This window comes from Pongo abelii, chromosome 1 (assembly GCF_028885655.2).
Source record: "Pongo abelii isolate AG06213 chromosome 1, NHGRI_mPonAbe1-v2.0_pri, whole genome shotgun sequence".
NCBI classification, from domain to species: Eukaryota; Metazoa; Chordata; class Mammalia; order Primates; family Hominidae; genus Pongo; species Pongo abelii.
The window spans coordinates 60,000,484-60,024,038 of NC_071985.2; positions in this window are offsets into that span (position 1 = coordinate 60,000,484).

The following is a 23,555-nucleotide window of genomic DNA, read 5'->3' on the forward strand; positions in this document are numbered from 1 at the left end:
CGTGTGTTGAAGAGTCCTTGGGATATTCTAGGCACTCAGCAAATTATGTTGAAGAATAAATGAAAGAATGAATAGCAAGTGTCAATCAGTGACTGTTGAATAAATGAAGAAATCACTGGGATGAATAAGGTCTCTTGAGCTCATGAAGCTTAGATCATAACAAATTGTTTCTGATGTATCCAACAAAAAGGAGTTGTCAACAGAAGTTTTAAAAGAGGCATTTTTGAATGTTTGTTTTACCAATGTTGTTGTTTTACCTGAACCTAGGGTTGTAGAATTTAAAATAAATTTTGAACTATATAGCATAATTGTGTCTGTATTTGGTTAGGAAAATCACCAGTTTTATAACCTGTGTAAATTGCTTAATTTGCTTTAATGCCCAGTTTTCTTAACTATAAAATATGAATAGTACTGTCTTAAGTATTAAGTATACTTCACTTTTTAAGTATTAAATGAGATAATTCATGTGAAGTGTTGAGTGCAGTGATTGGAGCATCATGACTTCTGATTATACATTAGCTATTATTATGAAAACTATTATTAGCCACTGTGCAATGGTTAAAAGAACAGATTTGGGAATGAAACTGCCTACTATAGAGTTTGCTTTTTAATGCTACTGATTTATATTGGCCTTGTTCTTCTTGTTTGTGTTAGAATTCTTTTTTCATAGGAAGTTTGGCATAGGAATTATGTGAACAGGCTTTGGAGCCAGACTGCTGGTTTTGAACTCTGGCTCTCACGTTATTAGTAGTGGGTTAAGCATGTTACCTGCTCAAACCTCTATGGCTCCCTTTACAAAGGTGCAAAATACATATGACAGTACTACCCAACAGTGTGGTTATGAATATTGAAGGGGTTTAGTAGCGTAAAGTTCTGAAAACTGTGCCTAGCACATGGTAAGTTCTATATGGGTTGTTGAAGAAAAAGAAACCTAATACTGTGGTTATAAGAGATAAACAAATTAATCATTAAAATCACATAACTTAGTAGCAGTTTGTAAATCCTCAATAAATATTGTTACCAGTACAAACATCTACATTACTTAAATCATTATAGCTTGTAAAGATATTCTAGCAGTGTCAGTTCATATAAGAAAATTCAACACCTCTAACAAGAATTATGATCTCAAACTCCGTACAGACACATGCATTTCCAAGACACCCACAAAATTATTCCAAAATGTGTATGAGTAATAAAGAATAGAGCACCAGCCATGTCTTACTTAGTATTTTAGAGTTCAACTTTTACCAAAAAGCTTGATCTTAAGACTAAACTTGTTCATTGAATTTATGTAGCTATGCTTATTTTATAAATGTAGTACATCAATGAAAATTTTACGTTATTTAAAAATCATTAGATAGGCATCAAAACCCTGCAATTAAACCACATTGAGATACCACTACCCACCCACCAGAATGGCTAAAAAATAAAAAAAAAACCCCTCCCTACATTCCATTCAAGTCATAATTCAAGTAATAATCCTACTTGCAATATTAAAGTGTTTCTCCTCATTTTTATCAATACTTGATGTAAAAAAATTTGTGAAATTTTAACTGATCTATGAATGTGGAGCAGTGTCTTGCCACTTTAGTTTGCATTCTTCTTATTAATGTGATTATCTCTTTAGCTTCATAGAAACTTGGGATATTTACTCCTATATATTTAATTTTTACATTCATTTTCTATTTTTCTATTGAGTAATTGATAATTTTGTTTGTGACATATAAGTTGTTTCTACACTTTGAATATTATTCTACTGTTAGTTATATGTGTTGCAAATATTCACTCAATACTTGAAAATGTCAATTCAATTTAATTATGGAAACTTTTATCAAGCAGAGTACTTATAATAAAAAGGTTAAATTGGTCAGTCTTTATATTTATTGTGTCTTATTTGAGAAAGAAATGTAATTTTCTATCATCAAATATCCTGTTACATTTTTTCCCCATAGATTTTTCTGTTTTGCTTGTCTACTTGACTATCCCATATCAATATCCTTATATAAGCAAAGCCTTGGAGTTCATGGCTGATAGCATAAACTTTAGTCAATGAGAGACAGGAGTATGTGGCCACTTTTAACTTCAAGTTCTATAGTAAGATTTCTTAGGGTACACGTCATTGACATTACTTTAGAACAGTAGTTTCCAAGGTTAAATTGGCAGTCCAGAAACACCAGTATCCTCTTGGAATTTGTAAGAAATTAAAATTCTTGGCCCTATCCCCAAACCTACTGAATCAAAAACCCTGGGGACTAGGTTCAACAATCTATATGTTAACAGTAATCCCTGATGATTCTCATATATGCTTAAGTCTGGGAAGGATTTTATTAGAGCTCTACAATTATGTAAACAGGCAAAGCCAAGTTAGAATCTCAAAGATTTATAGACTTTATGGCTTTAACAGGTAAGAAAATAAAAAGAAAAGTTATTTCACCAAGAGCAAGCATGTTTTTGAGCTATGAAAGAAGACTTAAAATATCTAAAAATCTAAAGAAATATAAATCCAATCAAATAATACAGCAGCCAGTTTTAAGAGAAGAAAAAACATAGTATACATATATGACACACAGAGGCATGGCTATATGGCCACTTCTTTCTTTGAATTATTGTTTATCTGTTATAGATTATAAATTTGGCTAATAAATCCTATCAGTGCCACAAAACCAGAATTTAATCTTCATCACGGTTATCAAAAATGGTCTTCAAGAAAGTTATGCAAATTTAGAAAGTAATTCCCCAAAATATATGGTAAATGTTCCTCAAAATGTGGGTGATCATAAGAATGATCTGTGTAGTGGTTAAACATATTTTATCCAGAAGAAAATTTAGATTTACATATACAAATACTTAAGAGAATGAAAGTTAAAACATTTTTTAAGAATCTGTGCAAATATGTATAATAATAAAAAAAGAAAAAAAAGAGAAAAGAATCTGTGCAAATATGGAATTTTATGTGCATGTCATATTTATGACATTCTTGCTGTCATAGGATTCATTTCCCAGAAAACAGACTTGAGGCATAATCTTAGGGGATGACCCTGAGGCATGGACTGCATTATTTAGGACACAGAAATAAAGGAAAATAAGAGTGAGATAGAGAAAGAGAAAATGTTACATGGAGTTATATAGAACTACCATAGCTCCAACCAGTCTATCTGGCAATTGGAAGGGAAAATAATTTATCCACAGACTCCTGTCTCTCATTGCCCAAAGTCTACTCCGCCAGCCATGAACTCCACTGAGGCTTTGCTTGTAGGTTCTAGAGGGTATTCTTGGCATCTGCTGCTGCAGTCCAAGGAGAGCCTGCAGGCAGATGGCAAGAGGTGGGGGACTGTATTCTTAGAGGAGCAACTGAGGGGTGTCTGAGCTGCTCCAGTAGTGGGCTCCTCAATCTGGCAATGCAGTGATTAGGTTTCAGTGTCAAGGGAACAGCACAAACTGTTGCTGAAGCTGCTCAGGCTAGAAAGCAAAGCAAGCATGCAAATCTGAGCTGATGGAAAAACTGAGCACACAGGCCTATTACACTAGTTGAATCAGTCTCATTATTAAAAACATGGGAGCTAGGCTTTAGGCTTACTCCAAGTAACAGTGAGCATTAACAGTGAATGTTAAAACTTGCAAAATTCATAAATAAAAGCATATGATTTGTATGTTTAATTAAAGACCTTTATGTTTTAAATTTGTAAGGTTTATTAATTTTGAAAAAAAAGACTAAAATTTTGTTTATATCAATACAAAAACACATTCTTCTCTTTCATTTGAAAGAAAAAAAGGGAAATAAATCTCTCTTTGCTATAACTTCTTTCTTCAACTCCCACGCAATCTCTTTGCTCCCTGCTATGGTTTGAGTGTGTCTCCTCTAAAACTCATGTTGAAATTTTACCCCCAGTCTGGCAGTGATGGAAGGTAGGGCATAGTAGGGGGTGTTTGGATTATGAGGGCACTGCCCTTCTGAATAAATTAATGCCATCTCACAGGTGGAACAGAATTTTTCTTCTTACCGGAATGCATTGGTTCCTGTGAGAGCAGGTTGTTATAAGCAAGTGTGCTGCTCCCGTTTTGAACTTTTCCCATGTGGCTGGTTCCCCTTCCATTTCTCTGTCATATTTTGGCACAGGAGAAGGCCTCACCACCAACAGCCAAATGCTGCCACCCAATCTTGAACTTCCCAGACTTCAGAACCATGAGCTAAATACACTTCTGTTCTTTATTAATTACCCACTCTAAAGTATTCTCTTATAGCAGCACAATTTGGACTAAGACACTCTCCTTCACAGAAAGATTTCTCAAAAAAGTTTGTACTCAATGTCTGCATTTCCTCAATTTCTTTTTTTTTTTTTTTTTTTTTTTTTTTTTTTTTTGAGGTGGAGTCTCTCTCTGTCACCCAGGCTGGAGTGCAGTGGCATGATCTCAGCTCGCTGCAAGCTCTGCCTCCCGGGTTCATGCCGTTCTCCTGCCTCAACCTCCTGAGTATCTGGGACTACAGGCGCCCGCCACCACGCCTGGCTGATTTTTTGTATTTTTAGTAGAGATGGAGTTTCACCTTGTTAGCCAGGATGGTCCCGATCTCCTGACCTTGTGATCCACCCGCCTCGGCCTCCCAAAGTGCTGGGATTACAGGCGCGAGCCACCGCACTCGGCCTGCATTTCCTCAATTTCTAACCTCATGTCAGTACTCATGAAACAAGTCAAACATCTTTTTTCAAGATCAATGATAGTTTACAAGTTGCCAAATTCTATATATTATCCTCATTTTAAGTAATCTTTTAATTCAGTGTTTGTAAGTCATAAAAAATTACCCAGGTGATTTCAGCAAAGTGCAAAAATAAATATATTTCATAAAATTAAAAGAAATGTTAACTACCTATGTTCCAGAAAAGAAGTAAAACCATGGATGCTTGTTAGATATAAGTAGCAAAAACCAGTAACTATCTGTTCAGTACATTGCCAATAAAATAATAAAGAAAAATTAATGACAACTTCCCATCTACATGTTTTTCTGGAAAGGTTTAAAGTAATAGGGGCAAGGCTGAATTGACCTTTCCAGCCTTTATAATCCAGTTTGGGTTATAAAGCCATACATTTCGTAGGGTAAGGGCATGATGAGCACCTTGAATAACTGCCTGACTACTGGTTGTACAGTACCAACTTCAGGGTCATCCTCAATGAAAAATCTTTAGGTACCTAAAAATAGTGAATCATTGCTCAATAGGAAAAACAAAATCTTCCATACTTGACCACCACTTATTTCTTTAAGCTCCTCCTTCCTTCTTCCCTCCCTCCACTCCTCCCTCCCTTCCTTCCTTCCTTCCTTCTTTTATCACCTCTCTTTCTCTCTCTCTCTCTTTTTCAGTTAAATCTGTGGTTGCCCTCAGCTTCCTCTGCTGACAGTTTTTCCTATTCCAGCGATATAACAAATACATACCTGAAGCTTGGTACCCTCATTAAAGCATTCCTCTTTGGGAACTAAAACTTCAAAATCAGTAGACCCCCAGATTGTGACAATGGGAAGCAAACATTTCACAAAAATAAAATAATCACCAATAGCAATAGTGAGAATAGTGACATTTTGATTCCTTTACCTGTGATTTCTGTCTATGGAAGAAATTATATTATATTTGATGCTGATTTGGAGCATATAGCTCTTCTGGGAGAACATTTGACATTACTTCAGCCCCAAAAGGTGTTGCCAATACAGCTAGCATTAAAACTATGCCTTCTTAAGGCCGTTCTATTCCCATCTCAGGCTACTGATGGGAAACATGGTAAGACCACTAAATTCCATGATTTTGAGTCTATTGCCATACATGATTTGCTCTAACAGAAGTTTCCCAGTCAAAAGTAATGCTATGTGTAATTCTATAATGTTGAAAAAGATATTTCAAAGACCACAGAAGGTGACTTGTGCATAAGCATTGCTAGCAAAAAAGGCAAATTTGTATCCAGAGCAAAGGATTATTTCAAAGAAAAGTAAGCATTTCTCTTTTCATGATAGAAGTGGCTGGATGACTTTTTCCTGTATTTCCAGGGCAGTGATGCCATGTTGGGAATGCAGTGTTTGCCTCTGCCCCTGGCAGTGTGGGAAGGGTTTAGCAAGTGAATATTCCTGTTGCTGAACCCATGCAAAACCTGCATTCCCAGCACCATGCTGCTTTGTTTGTGAGTCTATATGACAAGGAAAAGATCAGCACCTATTACAGAACATTTAAACATTCAACCTGATTATTAACATTTTACTCTTCTATGGTTGCTTCTTAGTGAGCTGCTCATGAAACCCAAGTAGCTGCACACTCTATGCCCATTCGGAGATGTCTAATATGTACCTCTTCCCTAGACCTTCTTTCCTAGACCTCCAAACTTTCCAACTTTGTTTTTTCAGTTCTCTGATTATCCAGCCCAAATATTAGCCACTCTCAATACTCAGTGTAAATTCATTTGCTAGTTCTCTCTCTCTCTGAGCAAAATGCTTAGCTTTCAGCAAGGCTTAAATCTCTGATCCTTTTTCTTGGAGACATCATGAAGAGGCAAATAATACTGCAGCCACCTATTTACAAGAGATAATAGCATATTTGTAAAAAATAATCTGTCAATCAGACCTATTATTTTGTTCCCAGTCAACCTATTATAGGTGTCACCTAGGAGTCCGTAGTTGCAGATTTATAGGGAGGAGGCAACTTAGACTAGGAGGCATGGGAATCTGGGCCATTTGGTCACGTGACTTACTTATTCCTTCAGAATCTCTTCAAGCCCAATAGCATATATAGCACTTCCATTTAATGATGGGATGCTACTGAGTCTGCTTGCCAATCTTACAGTATATTGGATTAGACAACACTCAGTTCATGCTGAGCATATCAGGTCCCATGGTAACCTGGCTGGTTCATAGTCAAGCCAGCGGCTATTTTGTAGAAGCAGAATGGTACAACTTTGCTTTAAACCCTAAAAATTTACATTTATTTCCCTTATAGAGTCCTGCTCATGGCTCCTTACAGCATTCTTATCTACAATAGGTACTTTCAATACCATTACATCTACTGTGCCACAATGACCAAGTGGCAGAATAGCTTCATGGTAGCCTAGATCTCTTTCAGTGATACTATTAGCTGACTACAACAGTAAGCTAGAAATCAAGAGAAATCAGTTAATGTCATTCATACAGTCACCCCGTCCATACCCATGAAACAAGGAAGGTAAGAATGGTGGATACTAGATTGGAAGAACAAATAAAGAATATCAAACACACTAAAACTGGCATATTTTTAGGATCCATCATTGAATCAATCCAACAAAAATCCTTCATGTTTTTTGTATTGAAGTGGGCAAGAGTGTTTTTGTGATCTTAGACAATTTACTTTACCCATTTAGCCCTATGTATCTTTTTAAAAAAAATTTCCAACTTTTATTTTAAGTTCAGGGACACATGAGCAGGATGTGCAGGTTTGTTACATAGGTAAATGTCTGCCTTGGTGGTTTGCTGCACGGATCCTCCCATCAACGAGGTATTAAGCCCAGCATCCAATAGCTATTCTTCCTGATGCTCTCCCTCCTCCAACACCCCAACCTCCGACAGGCCCCACCCCTGATGTGTCCGTGTGTTCTCACAATTCAGCTACCACTTATAAGTGAGAACACACGGTATTTGGTTTTCTGTTCTTGCATGAGTGTGCTGAAGATAATGGCTTCCAGCTCCATCCATGTTTCTGCAAAAGGCATAATCTTGTTCCTTTTTATGTCTACATGGTATTCTGTAGTATATATGCACCACATTTTCTTTATCCAGTCTATCATCAATAGGTATTTAGGTTGATTGCATGTTTTTACTATTGTGAATAGTGCTGCAATGGACATACACATGCATGTATTGTTATATCAGAATCATTTATATTCCTTTGGGTATATATCCAGTAATGGGATTGCTGGGTCAAATGCTATTTCTGCATCTAGGTCTTTGAGGAATCGCCACACTGTCTTCCACAACAGTTAAACTAATTTACCCTTCTGTCTACAGCCATACCACCATGAATGTGTCTCATCTCGTCTGACCTATTAGTCTTTATATGTACAATGGGAACGATAATAGTTCCTACTTCAAAGAGTATATAGCATATAAAAATAAAACACTTAACCCATTGCTTGGCAAAAGTAACACATTTAATAAATATGAGGTGTTAAATTTACTGATCATTTAAGGTAACTTTTTTAAGTAGAGAAAAAATGAGTTTGGATAAGTTTACCGGCAATAGAATATGAAGATTCTGAAATTTTGGCTGAGGAATTAGGACTTTTTGATGCATACAATCGGCACTAGTAAATCCAAGAAATACTTAAGCTTAACTATTGTCAACAACTAGATGGTTGCACTAAGATTTCTTTGGCAATTAATTCACTGTTGAAAACTATTCAGAGTAGGGAGAACATTCTGCTTGTCCCACTGATAATTTCAAAACAATAAAATTAACATTGTGCTAATGTAACCCTTAAGGTACTGGACATGAAGTTTTATGGTAATAAACTCTCAGGCTGATGCAGTAAATAGGCGATGACTGTAAGACAGGTGAAACCATCATGCAAGAGAGAAACATTTTCAGATTCTACCAGTTTGAAGGCTCCTCTCACTTTACCTTAATTCAGGCTTCAAAATAAATCCACTTCCATTCCATAGCACATATCTTAGAACATAATGACAGGATCAAATTCACACATAACAATATTAACTTTAAATGTAAATGGACTAAATGCTCCAATTAAAAGACACAGACTGGCAAATTGCATAAAGTGTCAAGACCCATCAGTGTGCTGTATTCAGGAAACCCATCTCACGTGCAGAGACACATATAGGCTCAAAATAAAAGGATGGAGGAAGATCTACCAAGCAAATGGAAAACAAAAAAAGGCAGGGGTTGCAATCCTAGTCTCTGATAAAACAGACTTTAAACCAACAAAGGAAAAAAGAGACAAAGAAGGCCATTACATAATGGTAAAGGGATCAATTCAATAAGAACAGCTAACTATCCTAAATATATATATACCCAATACAGGAGCACCCAGATTCATAAAGCAAGTCCTGAGTGACCTACAAAGAGACTTAGACTCCCACACAATAATAATGGGAGACTTTAACACCCCACTGTCAACATTAGACAGACCAACGAGACAGAAAGTCAACAAGGATACCCAGGAATTGAACTCAGCTCTGCACCAAGCTGACCTAATAGACATCTACAGAACTCTCCACCCCAAATCAACAGAATATACATTTTTTTCAGCACCACACCACACCTATTACAAAATTGACCACATACTTGGAAGTAAAGCTCTCCTCAGCAAATGTAAAAGAACAGAAATTATAACAAACTGTCTCTCAGACCACAGTACAATTAAATTAGAACTCAGGATTAAGAAACTCACTCAAAACCGCTCAACTGTATGGAAACTGAACAACCTGCTCCTGAATGACTACTGGGTACATAACGAAATGAAGGCAGAAATAAAGATGTTCTTTGAAACCAATGAGAACAAAGACACAACATACCAGAATCTCTGGGACACATTCAGAGCAGTGTGTAGAAGGAAATTTATAGCACTAAATGCCCACAAGAGAAAGCAGGAAAGATCCAAAATTGACACCCTAACATCACAATTGAAAGAACTAGAAAAGCAAGAGCAAACACATTCAAAAGACAGCAGAAGGCAAAAAATAACTAAAATCAGAGCAGAACTGAAGGAAATAGAGACACAAAAAACCCTTCAAAAAATAAATGAATCCAGGAGCTGGTTTTTTGAAAGGATCAACAAAATTGATAGACCGCTAGCAAGACTAATAAAGAAGAAAAGAGAGAAGAATCAAAGAGACACAATAAAAAATGATAAAGGAGATATCACCACGGATCCCACAGAAATACAAACTACCATCAGAGAATACTACAAACACCTCTATGCAAATAAACTAGAAAATCTAGAAGAAATGGATAAATTCCTCAACACATACACCCTCCCAAGACTAAACCAGGAAGAAGTTGAATCTCTGAATAGACCAATAACAGGCTCTGAAATTGTGGCAATAATCAATAGCTTACCAACCAAAAAGAGTCCAGGACCAGATGGATTCACAGCCGAATTCTACCAGAGGTACAAGGAGGAACTGGTACCATTCCTTCTGAAACTATTCCAATCAATAGAAAAAGAAGGAATCCTCCCTAACTCATTTTATGAGGCCAGCATCATCCTGATACCCAAGCCGGGCAGAGACACAACCAAAAAAGAGAATTTTAGACCAATATCCTTGATGAACATTGATGCAAAAATCCTCAATAAAATACTGGCAAACCGAATCCAGCAGCACATCAAAAAGCTTATCCACCATGATCAAGTGGGCTTCATCCCGGGGATGCAAGGCTGGTTCAATATATGCAAATCAATAAATGTAATCCAGCATATAAACAGAACCAAAGACAAAAACCACATGATTATCTCAATAGATGCAGAAAAGGCCTTTGGCAAAATTCAACAACACTTCATGTTAAAAACTCTCAATGAATTAGGTATTGATGGGACGTATCTCAAAATAATAAGAGCTATCTATGACAAACCCACAGCCAATATCATACTGAATGGGCAAAAACTGGAAGCATTCCCTTTGAAAACTGGCACAAGACAGGGATGCCCTCTCTCACCACTCCTATTCAACATAGTGTTGGAAGTTCTGGCCAGGGCAATTAGGCAGGAGAAGGAAATCAAGGGTATTCAATTAGGAAAAGAGGAAGTCAAATTGTCCCTGTTTGCAGATGACATGATTGTATATCTAGAAAACCCCGTTGTCTCAGCCCAAAATCTCCTTAAGCTGATAAGCAACTTCAGCAAAGTCTCAGGATACAAAATCAATGTACAAAAATCACAAGCATTCTTATACACCAATAACAGACAAACAGAGAGCCAAATCATGAGTGAACTCCCATTCACAATTGCTTCAAAGAGAATAAAATACCTAGGAATCCAACTTACAAGGGACGTGAAGGACCTCTTCAAGGAGAACTACAAACCACTGCTCAAGGAATTAAAAGAGGATACAAACGAATGGAAGAACATTCCATGCTCATGGGTAGGAAGAATCAATATCGTGAAAATGGCCATCCTTCCCAAGGTAATTTATAGATTCAATGCCATCCCCATCAAGCTACCAATGACTTTCTTCACAGAATTGGAAAAAACTACTTTAAAGTTCATATGGAACCAAAAAAGAGCCCGCATCGCCAAGTCAATCCTAAGCCAAAAGAACAAAGCTGGAGGCATCACACTACCTGACTTCAAACTATACTACAAGGCTACAGTAACCAAAACAGCATGGTACTGCTACCAAAACAGAGATATAGATCAATGGAACAGAACAGAGCCTTCAGAAATAACGCCACATATCTACAACTATCTGATCTTTGACAAAACTGACAAAAACAAGAAATGGGGAAAGGATTCCCTATTTAATAAATGGTGCTGGGAAAACTGGCTAGCCATATGTAGAAAGCTGAAACTGGATTCCTTCCTTACACCTTATACAAAAATGAATTCAAGATGGATTAAAGACTTAAATGTTAGACCTAAAACCATAAAAACCCTAGAAGAAAACCTACGCATTACCATTCAGGACATAGGCATGGGCAAGGACTTCATGTCTAAAACACCAAAAGCAATGGCAACAAAAGCCAAAATTGACAAATGGGATCTAATTAAACTAAAGAGCTTCTGCACAGCAAAAGAAACTACCATCAGAGTGAACAGGCAACCTACAAAATGGGAGAAAATTTTTGCAACCTACTCATCTGACAAAGGGCTAATATCCAGAATCTACAACGAACTCAAACAAATTTACAAGAAAAAAACAAACAACCCCGTCAAAAAGTGGGCAAAGGATATGAACAGACACTTCTCAAAAGAAGACATTTATGCAGCCAAAAGACACATGAAAAAATGCTCATCATCACTGGCCATCAGAGAAATGCAAATCAAAACCACAATGAGATACCATCTCACACCAGTTAGAATGGCAATCATTAAAAAGACAGGAAACAACAGCTGCTGGAGAAGATGTGGAGAAATAGGAACACTTTTACACTGTTGGTGGGACTGTAAACTAGTTCAACCATTGTGGAAGTGAGTGTGGCGATTCCTCAGGGATCTAGAACTAGAAATACCATTTGACCCAGCCATCCCATTACTGGGTATATACCCAAAGGACTATAAATCATGCTGCTATAAAGACACATGCACACATATGTTTATTGCGGCACTATTCACAATAGCAAAGACTTGGAACTAACCCAAATGTCCAACAATGATAGACTAGATTAAGAAAATGTGGCACATATACACCATGGAATACTATGCAGCCATAAAAAATTATGACTTCATGTCCTTTGTAGGGACATGGATGAAATTGGAAATCATCATTTTCAGTAAACTATCGCAAGGACAAAAAACTAAACACCGCATGTTCTCACTCATAGATGGGAATTGAACAATGAGAACACATGGACACAGGAAGGGGAACATCATACACAGGGGACTGTTGTGGGGTGGGAGGAGTGGGGAGGGATAGCATTAGGAGATATACCTAATGCTAAATAACGAGTTAATGGGTGCAGCACACCAGCATGGCACATGTATACATATGTAACTAACCTGCACATTGTGCACATGTACCCTAAAACTTAAAGTATAATAATAATAAAATAAAATAAAATAAAGAACATGCAGAATAATTAATGATGTCCTGAAGAGAAGTTTACAGAGAGAAAAGTCATTCTTATGCCAAAATAAGAAGTAACAACTTAGCAGATTGTAAGTTGAATGTTTCAGCTTTATATGGATCAGTACAATAGCTACTTGTAACCAGAATTTTTACATTTCAGAAATGCTGCAGATGAAGGTTCCAACAGTAAATTTTGAGACATTACCAATCAAAGGACAGATGTTTTTTGCAATTGATATAAGTTGATTGTTACCAAGATGAGAAAACCTAAAGAATATACATAAAATTGAACCAAGAGAATGAAAGGAAAAGTTCAACACTATATTTGCTACTTTGGTAAAGTTTTCACAACTACATTAGAAAAAAGGTGATACAAATATAATCTAAAGTTTGAATAAGGCAAGTTCCCACATCATATACTTGCCTGAGGTTCTTTCCTTACCTCGGGATATATAAATTAAAAATGGTTTATGGGTGGGCATCAGGAAAGTCAATACATTTTTTAAAATCTATAAATGTGTAATCATGTATAGAAGGGAGAAATAGCTTTCTCTAGACATTAAAATTAGCCTGTGACTCCTAAAATGGCCACGAACAGCTATATAAGTATTATCTCTAACCATGAATATATAGTTAATGTTGGTCAAATATCAATATACAATTTTTCATGAATTTAAGGAAGATTTTAGGAAATTTTATTGGTAAAAATTATAAATATGACATCTAAAATATCACAATAAGATTAATAAATTTTGTAAGTTTGTTCATAATGTTTCCAAAGTAAAATTTTAATCAAACCGTAAAAATCGTGGAAATGCTACATCGATCAATGTTATGATTTATTCACATTGATAATACACAAGCAAATTGTGTCAGGCAAGTTATACTCAAATAAAGAAAAAAGCATCTGGAAAAAATTAGAAATAAATGAGCCTGATAAAACATTCTTTGATGACAATTACAAGTATTATCAATGATTAATAGAATTGGTGAATATGAGAACAATTCATATTTATTCTGATCATTTGAGGCACCAGGCAAAAGGACTTGTATTTCAGAAAATGGTAGCTTATAAAATATTTGTTTTTCAATTTATACTAAAAATGGTATTAAAGTCTATAAAGTAAATATTGCGCTCAAGCATACCACATTTGTGAGTCCCATGAAGAAAGAAAACAGATTTACATTTTGGCACTGATAACATTATATATTTAGAGTTCATATGAGAAAAGTAAGCCAACCTATCACTCATTATATAAATATGGCGATATTTTAACTAGTCTGTGCAAGAGAACATAATGAATAAACATGATCAGTTTTTTCAGGTTTATCAATGTAGCATGTGACAGAAATACAAATGGAATTCAATTAAGAAGAGAAGAGACGTATTAGCATATTTATTCTACCTATAAGTAGGGTGATAGCTGGCCTAAAGGATAGAGAGGATCAAAAATTTAAACAGCAAGAAAACTATTTCTTTAAGGCTTTACTTTCCATGGTATTCTGAAAAGACCAAGCACTTGTTACTCCTCTTCTCAGTCAAGTTACTGAATCAATTGAGAATAAGTCATGGCAGTCAACATTATTACTGATAATGCTAAGTTGAAAGATATAGCTAAGATAGCACAGCCAAGTAGACTTGTTAAGTGAACCACTGATTTAGACAGACTTATCTTCCAGTTACAGGCAATGATGGTGGAATTCTTTTCATACCTCTTACAAGCTGCTCCATTCCAGAAAAAGTTGTAGAGCTGAAATGAGTATGTCCAATTTAATCTTTCCAAACATGTCAGTGGATGAGTCATTCTATTTTTTTTGTGTGTGTGTGTAGGAGGACAGAAGAGCCCTTGAGTTACATTAATTGAATTTTCTTTTTCAAATGAAAAGAACATGAATTGGGGAGAGGTGATTCCCCAACATGTGATATTTTGGTTTATTTCTATATGTCATGCTTATTCTCTGATGATCATCAGGAGGTGTGACAACTCGCAACACACTATTCACAAATCTCAAAACTCAAAAGCAAACCAGAAAAAAACACACATTAGAAAATGTGCTTTTCTCAGTTCCAAATTAAATATTTCTATAGAAAATGTTGATTTGCTTAACTTGGATTATGTGCTTATCCCTTGAAGAGTCACTGTGTGCATCTGAGTGAGATAATTATCATTGGTGAAGCTGGGTTTCATGTTTACCTCTGAGAGAAGAGAAGCAGAATATCTTTATAGGAAAAACATGTGAAGTAACAGTTCTGAGTCCACAGTAAAGCAGCCTCCAAAAATCTCTAAAAATATGTATTTAGTTTACCTTTCATCCATTCAGCAAATATTTACTGAAGGCCTAGAGTGTGATGAGTGCTCTGGCATCTCACATTTATTTGCACTTCAACCTGACACTGCATGCCAAGATCGTCTGGATACTCATCCTTGGCCAAACAGACCTGTATATATCTTTAATCATTCACTGCCTACCATCTGAAAGCACATTTTTGTATGTTTACCAAATTAAATATAACTGAATCACGTTAATATTAGCCTTTCAATTTCTCTCCATTTCAGATTCTGTAATTCTCCAAACTTAAAATTACAAGGATATTAATAACTTTTCTCCCTCTTTTTCTCCTCCTACTCTTCTTTGTCCTCCGTATTTATTTTAATTACATTAGACCAGTTTGTCTTGAATTTTCTTGGAATTTATTAGTGAACAAAATTCAGGATGTTTTCTGATTTTCAAGAAAGCTTACATAATTTTTGCTTGTTTCACTCATATTTGGAAAACCCATAGTCTCATAATATGAAGAACTGCCCAGAGTAAAAAGCATCAACATTTGAGAATTCTCCTTACATCATCCATAGACATTCATATGAAGTCAATAAATTTTTACTTGTGGAAGAACACTAATAAAAGATAAGCTTCTGCCAATTAGTTTAAAATCAAGAAGTGGTGGTAAAATTATATTTGTGGTTGTTCGGGGACTTTATAAGTATTATATAATGGTAAAAATTCTCATTTTTAAAATAATTTATAGAAAATTAATGTATGCACCTAAAATTTATTTATTGGATATCTATTCTATATCAAGCACTGTTTATAGACACCAAGGACATTAGAGTGAACAAGACAGACAAAGATATTTCTGTTATGGAGCTTACATTCTCCTGGGAATAAACAAACACAATGTATAAGAAAATTTCAGGTAGTTTTAAGAGCTATTAAGTTAAACAGTTTATAAATGGATAAGGGGTGTCTGGGTAGGAGTATAAATATGGTTTTTAGATGGTTTTTGTTAGGTCAAGATAAAGGATTCGAATATGATTCTGAGGAACTGGAAACTATTCAAAGGTTTTTAACTAGAAAGTAATTTGATGTGATTTATGTTTATTCTTTGTTCTGAAATCTACTTTGTTTGATATTGCTATAGCCACTCCATCATTCTTTTGATTAGTGTTTGCATGATATATGTATTTATTTTTATCCTTTTACTTTGAACATACAAATATCATTATATTCAAATTAAGTTTCTCACAGATAACATACAGTTGGGCATTTCTTAATCTATTCTGACAATCTGTCTTTTAATGTTAGTGCTTTAGCTTGTCCAATGAAACTTCTAATATAATTAATTTGAATTTAGTTCTATCATTTTATATTTGTTTTATTCTTGTTCTCTCTATTTCTTCTTTCTTTTTTTTCTTTTGATTCCTCTGTTTTCTCTTTCCTGCTTTCCTTGGGATTATTTCAACCTTTTTTTGTATCTCATTTCAATTTGTGAACTATACTTTTTATTATAGCTCTTTGTACAATTTATTTTTAGTCTTTGATGTCATGATTACAATATGCATGTTTCACTTTCCAAAATCAAACTTGAATCAATATTTTACCCCTTCAAGGACAATATGGAAACCTTATCACCATACGGGTACCTTTATTGTCCCTAGTTTAGATTACTGCTGTCTTATATATGACATCACATACATTTAAAACCCATTCAACAAAATTATAATATTTACTTTCAAACATAAAACATATTTTAATAACTAAAGAGGAGAACAATAGTTTATTGAATATAGCCATACATTTACCATTTTTACTACTATTTTTCATCCTTGATGTTCCAAGTTTCCTGGTGGTAACATTTTCTTTCTGCCTAAAGACATTGTTTAGTAATTTTCTAGAGCAAGGCTTTTCACGGTGAATTTTCTGTCATCTGAGAATGCCTTGATTCCTGTTCATTCATGAAGAATATTTTCACGGATATAATATTAGATTGAAATTATTTCCATCAGCATTTTACAAAGAATGTCCCACTTGTTTCCGTCTTCCGTGAATTCTGATGAGTAATCCATAGTTGTTCCAATTGTTTTTGCCTCTAGGAGCCTCACTTTTCTCGGCTGCCTTTGGGACTTTTTTCTCTCTAGTTTTCAATAGTTTAATTAAGTGTGTTTGGATGTGGATTTCTTTGAGGTTATCTTATTTAGGGGTTCTCCGAGCTTCTTGAACCTGTATGTTTATAAGTTTCACTAATTTGAGAAAGTTTTTGGCAATTATTTCTTTATTTTTACTGCGCAGTTTTCCTCTCTTTCTAGGACTCTGATGACACAAAATTTAGATATTCTACAATTGTCCCATACGTCTCTGAGAGCACTGTTTATTTTTTGATCATCTGTATTTATTGACCATATTGGATAATTTCTGTTGATCTACTTTCAAGTTCACTGACTTTCCTTTTTCATTTCCACTTTGCTAATGAGCTCATACCATGAAGGTTATGTTATTGTTGTTATTTCTTATTCATCCTTGGCTTTTGGGGCATTTTTAAATAGTTGCTTACAAAACCTTTGTAATGATAGTTACAACATCTATGTTACTTCAGTCTTGGCAAATATTGATGGTTTTTTCACATCAGGTGGAGTTTTTCTGATTCTTCACATTACAAGTAATTTTGGATTATATCTTGATATTTTGTATATAATGTTATGAGGTTCTGCTTCTTCCTTAAATTCTGTGGAGACTGATATTTCTGGTTTAGAAGTCAATCAACCCAGTTGGAATCAGGCTATAAGTTCTGACAAGATTTCTTTGTGTTGTGTTTGCAATAATAGTTTTCAAAATCTTTACTTTGCTGTTTGAATGTGGTCTGCATGTAACATACACAGTGGCCAGTCTGGGACCTGGGCAGTGATTTAGCTTTTAGTTCAATTCTAAAGCATTTTTGTGATTTTTTTAGTATGGAATCCATGCATGAAGCTTGGAGATGAGCCCAGGAGTTCATAAACAACTTTATAGGTCACTTACTGTGTTAGGCTATTTTTGCGTTGCTATAAAGAAATACTTAAGATTGGGCAATTTATAAAGAAAAGAGGTTTAATTGGCTCACATTTCTCCAGGCTGTACCAGAATCAAAACACCAAAATCTGTAGTAAATTGTGTTTGCCGAGTTAAACATGTGGACATAAAGTTTTTTATTTGTGCACAATCAGAGAACAGTCACATTTTCAGCTGAAAATTTTTAGTTTTACCAAATATAAAAATATATAGTATTACTAAATATATGTATAAAAACAGAGTCAAGTATAGATTTTGAGCTTGAAATTATAATAGGCTTTTTCTGATAAAACATATGTATCTTGTTTTTTGTATTATGAAACATATACGCAGGATTTTGGACAATTGAGCCCATTTATTGAGAAAAAGTATTTGAATGTTATAAAAATGGTAAATATAAAAACTATTCATATTGAATTATTTTTCCTAAAATATAATGAACAAGTAAACAACTTCGATTAACATATATGGAAATCTGAAACTTAAATTTACTACACTGAAAGTTGAATATGACCAAGTTCCCAACTCAAGTAAAACTTAAAGAATGCTATAATTTAAATGATGCCAGGGTACATTGATATTGTTGTTTTTTTCAGCATCTAAATTATCTTTATAAAATCAAGAAATATTTTAAAAATTCAGGATGATACAAATAAAAATATATTAATTTAACAGTTTTGATGTAATGTCAAGCCAATGTGACATCTCTAATTTCTTTTTGGTTTAGTTTTCTTTGCAGACTAATCTAGATCTCTTTTGAATGAGGACCAACAAACTTCATTTCCACTTTTATTTGGTTTTCTCACATAAACCTTTCTTTATTGCTTTGGAGCTCAAACTGAAATAAGTTCCCCACAATTCTCTGAGCATTCATATTTTAAGATTTATTTGATATGTTTATATTGGGGAAAATAAATTTTGGGGTCTTATTGGGGAATTACCCTAGATAATGTTATTTTTAATCTTTATGAGTTTAAATTGGAGGTGCTTAATGAGAAAGACAGATATTTTGTGATTAAGCAATGTAGCTGCATAAATGATGGGGAAATCATATGTCAACCTGAATGAGATGTGGCAAGAAAAAATTTGTTGAATTGCAAAGTTCGTCCTGGACTAACTGCTTTGCCTATGCCCTACTTTGCCAGTGGCTCATATTTACTTGAATTTTGAATTACTAGGTAAAACTTAAACTTGGCAAGATCTCTAGTTTATGTAAGTCAAATTTGGCCATACCTTAATAAATACATGTTTATTTGGCATCTAATGTGTATTCCCTCTTTTTAGACATTTCAATGGATTTACATTATTTTGGGGGAACAAATTCATACCTTAGCATGACCCCCTCGGCCTGCATGTCCTAGCCTCTACATCTATCTTTTAGTTTATCTCATTCCACTCCCATACCATTAAAAAAACTTAATTTATTTTTAATTAATATACTTTTTTTTTGCACTGTAAGGTTTACAGAAAAAAAAAATTGAGTGGAAAGTGTGGAAAGTTCTCATATACCTATCAATCTCCCCACCCCAGTTTTCCCTCTTAATAACACCTTGGATTAGTGTGATATATTTGTTACAATTGATGAACCATTTTTATTAACTAAAGGTCATAGTTTCCAATGGGTTCATTCATTGGGTTATACAGTCCTATGGGTTTTGACAAATGTTTGATGGCATATATTCGCCATTACAGTATCATACAAAATAGTTTCATTTCTTTAAAAATGCGCTTGCTCCACCAATTCATCCCTCTCTCTGTTTCCCAGAGCCTCTGATAACCACTGTTGTATTTATTTTGTCCATTATCTTTTCTAGAATGTTAGAAGGCCGCATAGTTAATGTTACACAGTACACTATAGTCTTTTCAGCTTAGCTTGTTTCTCTTTGCAATATGCATTTAGAACTCTTCCATGTCTTTTCTTCATTTGATAGCTCATTTCTTTTTACTGATGAATAGTATTCAATTATGTGAAACTACCACAGTTTGCTTTTCCATTCACATTTTGAAAGACCTTTTTATTGTTTCCAGGTTTTGGCAATAATGAATAAAGCTGCTATAAACATTTGCTTACAGGTTTTATGTAGACAAAAAGTTTTAACTCATTTAGATAAATACCAAAGGGCATGATTGCTGAACCATATGGTAACAACATGTTTAATTCTTGTAAGACACCTCCAAACTGTCTTCCAAATTGATTGTACCATTCTACAAAACCACCAGGAGTGGATGAAAGTTCGTGTTACTCTCCGTCCTCACCAGCATTTGATGTTGCAAGAGGTTTAAATTTTAATCATTCTAATAGATATCTAGTGGTATCTCATTGTTTTGATTTGCAATTTCCTAATGGCTATAATGTGTCGTATCTTTTCAAAGGTTTCCATTTGTTTATCTTCTTTAGTGAGGAGTCTGTTAATAGATCTTTTTTCCCCATTTTTAAATTCGGTCTTCTCTCCTCTTGTGGTTGAGTTTAAAGTGTTCCTTGTGTATTTTAGATACTAGCCCTTTAACAGATTTGCACTTTGCAAATGCAAATATTCTCTCTCAATATATGGTTTGTCTTTTCATTCTTATGACAGTGCCCTTTGCAAAGCAGAAGTTTCTAATTTTAGTGACATCCAATTTAACAATTTTTTCTTCCACGGATTGGTACTGTGATTTTGTTACTGTTTCTAAAAAGTCATTGTTGCTTGATACTACCTTAGTTAAACCCAAGTTCAACTAGATTGTTCTTTCTGTTATAATCTTGAAGGTATATAGTTTTGTGTTTTGCTTTTAGATTGATGATTCATTTAGAGTAAATTTTTGTGAAAGGCATAGGATCTGTATCTAGATTCATTTTTGACACGTGGATGTCCAGCTGTTGTATAACCATTTCTTGAGAAGGCTATTTTTTCCCCATTGAACTGCCTTTGCTCATGTGTCAAAAACCAGTTGAATATATTTGTGTAGGTGTATTTCTTGGCTCTCTCTTCTGTAGCATTGATTGATTTGCTTATTATTTTACCATTACCACACGGTCTTAATTACTCTAGCTTTATGTCAAATCTTGAAGTTGGATAATGTCAGTCCTTCAAACCTGTTCTTTTCCTTCAATATTTTCTTGACCATTCTGGGTCTTTTGCCTTTTCGTAAAAGCTTTTAAGTCAGTTTGTCTATATTCACAAAATAATATGAGGTTTTGACATGATCAATTTGGGAAGAACTGACATCTTGGCAAGATTAAATCTTCCTAAACATATACATGGAATATCTCTCTATTTATTTAGATATTTGGTTTGTATCATCACAGTTTTCTAGTTTCCCTCCAATATTTCATATACATATCTTTTTAGAATGATATCTAAGTATTTCAGTTTTGTTACTGCTAATTTAAATGATATTGTGTTTTTAATTTCAAATTTCAGTTGTCCCTTGCTGATATATGAGAAGTAAATTAACTTTTGTGTCCATCTTGTATCCTATAACCCTGCTATAATTTGCTATAATTGCATATTAGTTCCACTACCCTTTATTTTTATATTTATTTCTTTAGCAAACTATTTTCACTTGCCTAAAAGACTAGTGTTCTTTCTAACATGAAAGTATTTACACATCCTCTGCTCTGAACCAGAAACAAAGTGCCCTACTCTCTGCTTCACCTTTCTACTCCCTTTCCCCTCTTTCAGATCTTTGCTTGATATTACCTTAGAGAAGATTTTTCTCAATATAAAAAGATTAACATAAATATTCTATTTATATGTCTTCATAACACCCCAAATTTCTTCTGTCTGACAACAGCTACAGTCATAATTATATGTCTATCATCCTTATCAGACTATAAGCTTGTTAGAGGCAGGTGTTATGCTTGTTATACACATTGTCAGCCTCTCACCCATTTTTTTTAGTATGCACTAGACTTTCACTGCCTCTTTTTGACACATTAAGTCACATCAAGTCTTTGCATGCATGCATAAGTCTTCCCCACTGAAATAATTTTGAAACTCTCTAAAGATGACAAAATATCCTTTACTTTTCTTTTCCTTTCTGAGCTTTGCTAGTTCTAATAGTATTGCTTTGAATTTTTAATGCATTATTTAAATAAATATTATTTTAACTTAATCCACAAATACGTCTGTAATTTTTAACTCTTCTCAACCCTAATTTTGCCAAGACCAAAGAGGAAAATGTTAAAGTTTTTTCATATTCTTCTGCTTCCTTTTCTCTCCTTTAAATTAAATGTTTTTGTGTTCCAACTTATGATAACAGTATGATTAAAACTGTCAAATATAGCACATAACATTAAAGATACTATATCTAGCGATGGTGGTTGAAGAAATTGCATTTAGTTAATTCAAGATATGTTTTGAATACATGAATAATTATTGCATCTTAGAGCATAATACTTGTTTTGTCACAACTAGAAAGAATAGAGCACAAAGGATAGTAAACCTCATCAGTGTGATGGATTTCTTGTCATTGAGAAAGTGTATTTGAACAAAATTACAAAACCATCATAGAATTAATGTGTGCCATGGCTACACTTGACATTCATTTATTTATTGTTATTGAATTTACACTTGTTTTTCTTTCATAGTTTTATGGGTTAGATTGTAGTCTATGTACTGTATTAGGGTTAACATTTCTAGTTTGGAAAACAAAGACATGTAAACCATACTCTTCTTCAAAGTTCACTTTTTTTCTGCAAAGTTCAAACCCAGAGTCTTCTTGAATGTTGTTTTATTTTCTTTATTTCTGCCATTGTAAAATTAAAATAGATGAGTCTTAGAGACAAAAATAGGAAAAAAGTCATGCCTCATATATATTCTATAAAAATTAACCCGTGTTTTTGCAAATTTTCATATGTGAAGTGACTTGTTGAATCTGCCAGAATTTTTTCCATTTATATATTAGATACTCACTACTGTTAATGTTAATTATTTAGTTTCTTCTGCAATCTGCATGCAAATAATATCAATCAAAACCAGAAAAAATATATAGTTCTTTTCTTCAAAGAACTAAAGACAGCAGAGAGACAAGGATGAATTAATGTGATAAATGCTATGATAGAGTTATGAGCAAAGGGTCCGGGGACAGGAAGGATTCCTAACCTGACTGATGTGGTAGAGTGTGGAGGCAAGAAGTGCTTCTAGAAGTTATCACATAGGATGAGCTTTGAATCCATATAGTCATGTAAATCTCCTTCCATTGCCCATGCAAAATGTTGTGCCAAGATTAAATCTTGAAATAACCCTGATGAAGATTTAGAGATTTCTAAATTCAAGTTTTCTAGCACTTAAGTGATTGAGCCCTGTCAGTGACTACTTTGAGCTGTTATATGTATTACATAAAGATTTAGCATCATTGATAGTTACATTTGACTAGATTTAATGAAAAATTATGTGCAGCTGCTATTTTCAAAGCATTATGGTGGGTGTTGACAGGACGCAAGATAAGGTAGCAATGATTTTGCCTCTTAGTAGGCATAAAATCCAATGGAGAATTTCTTCTG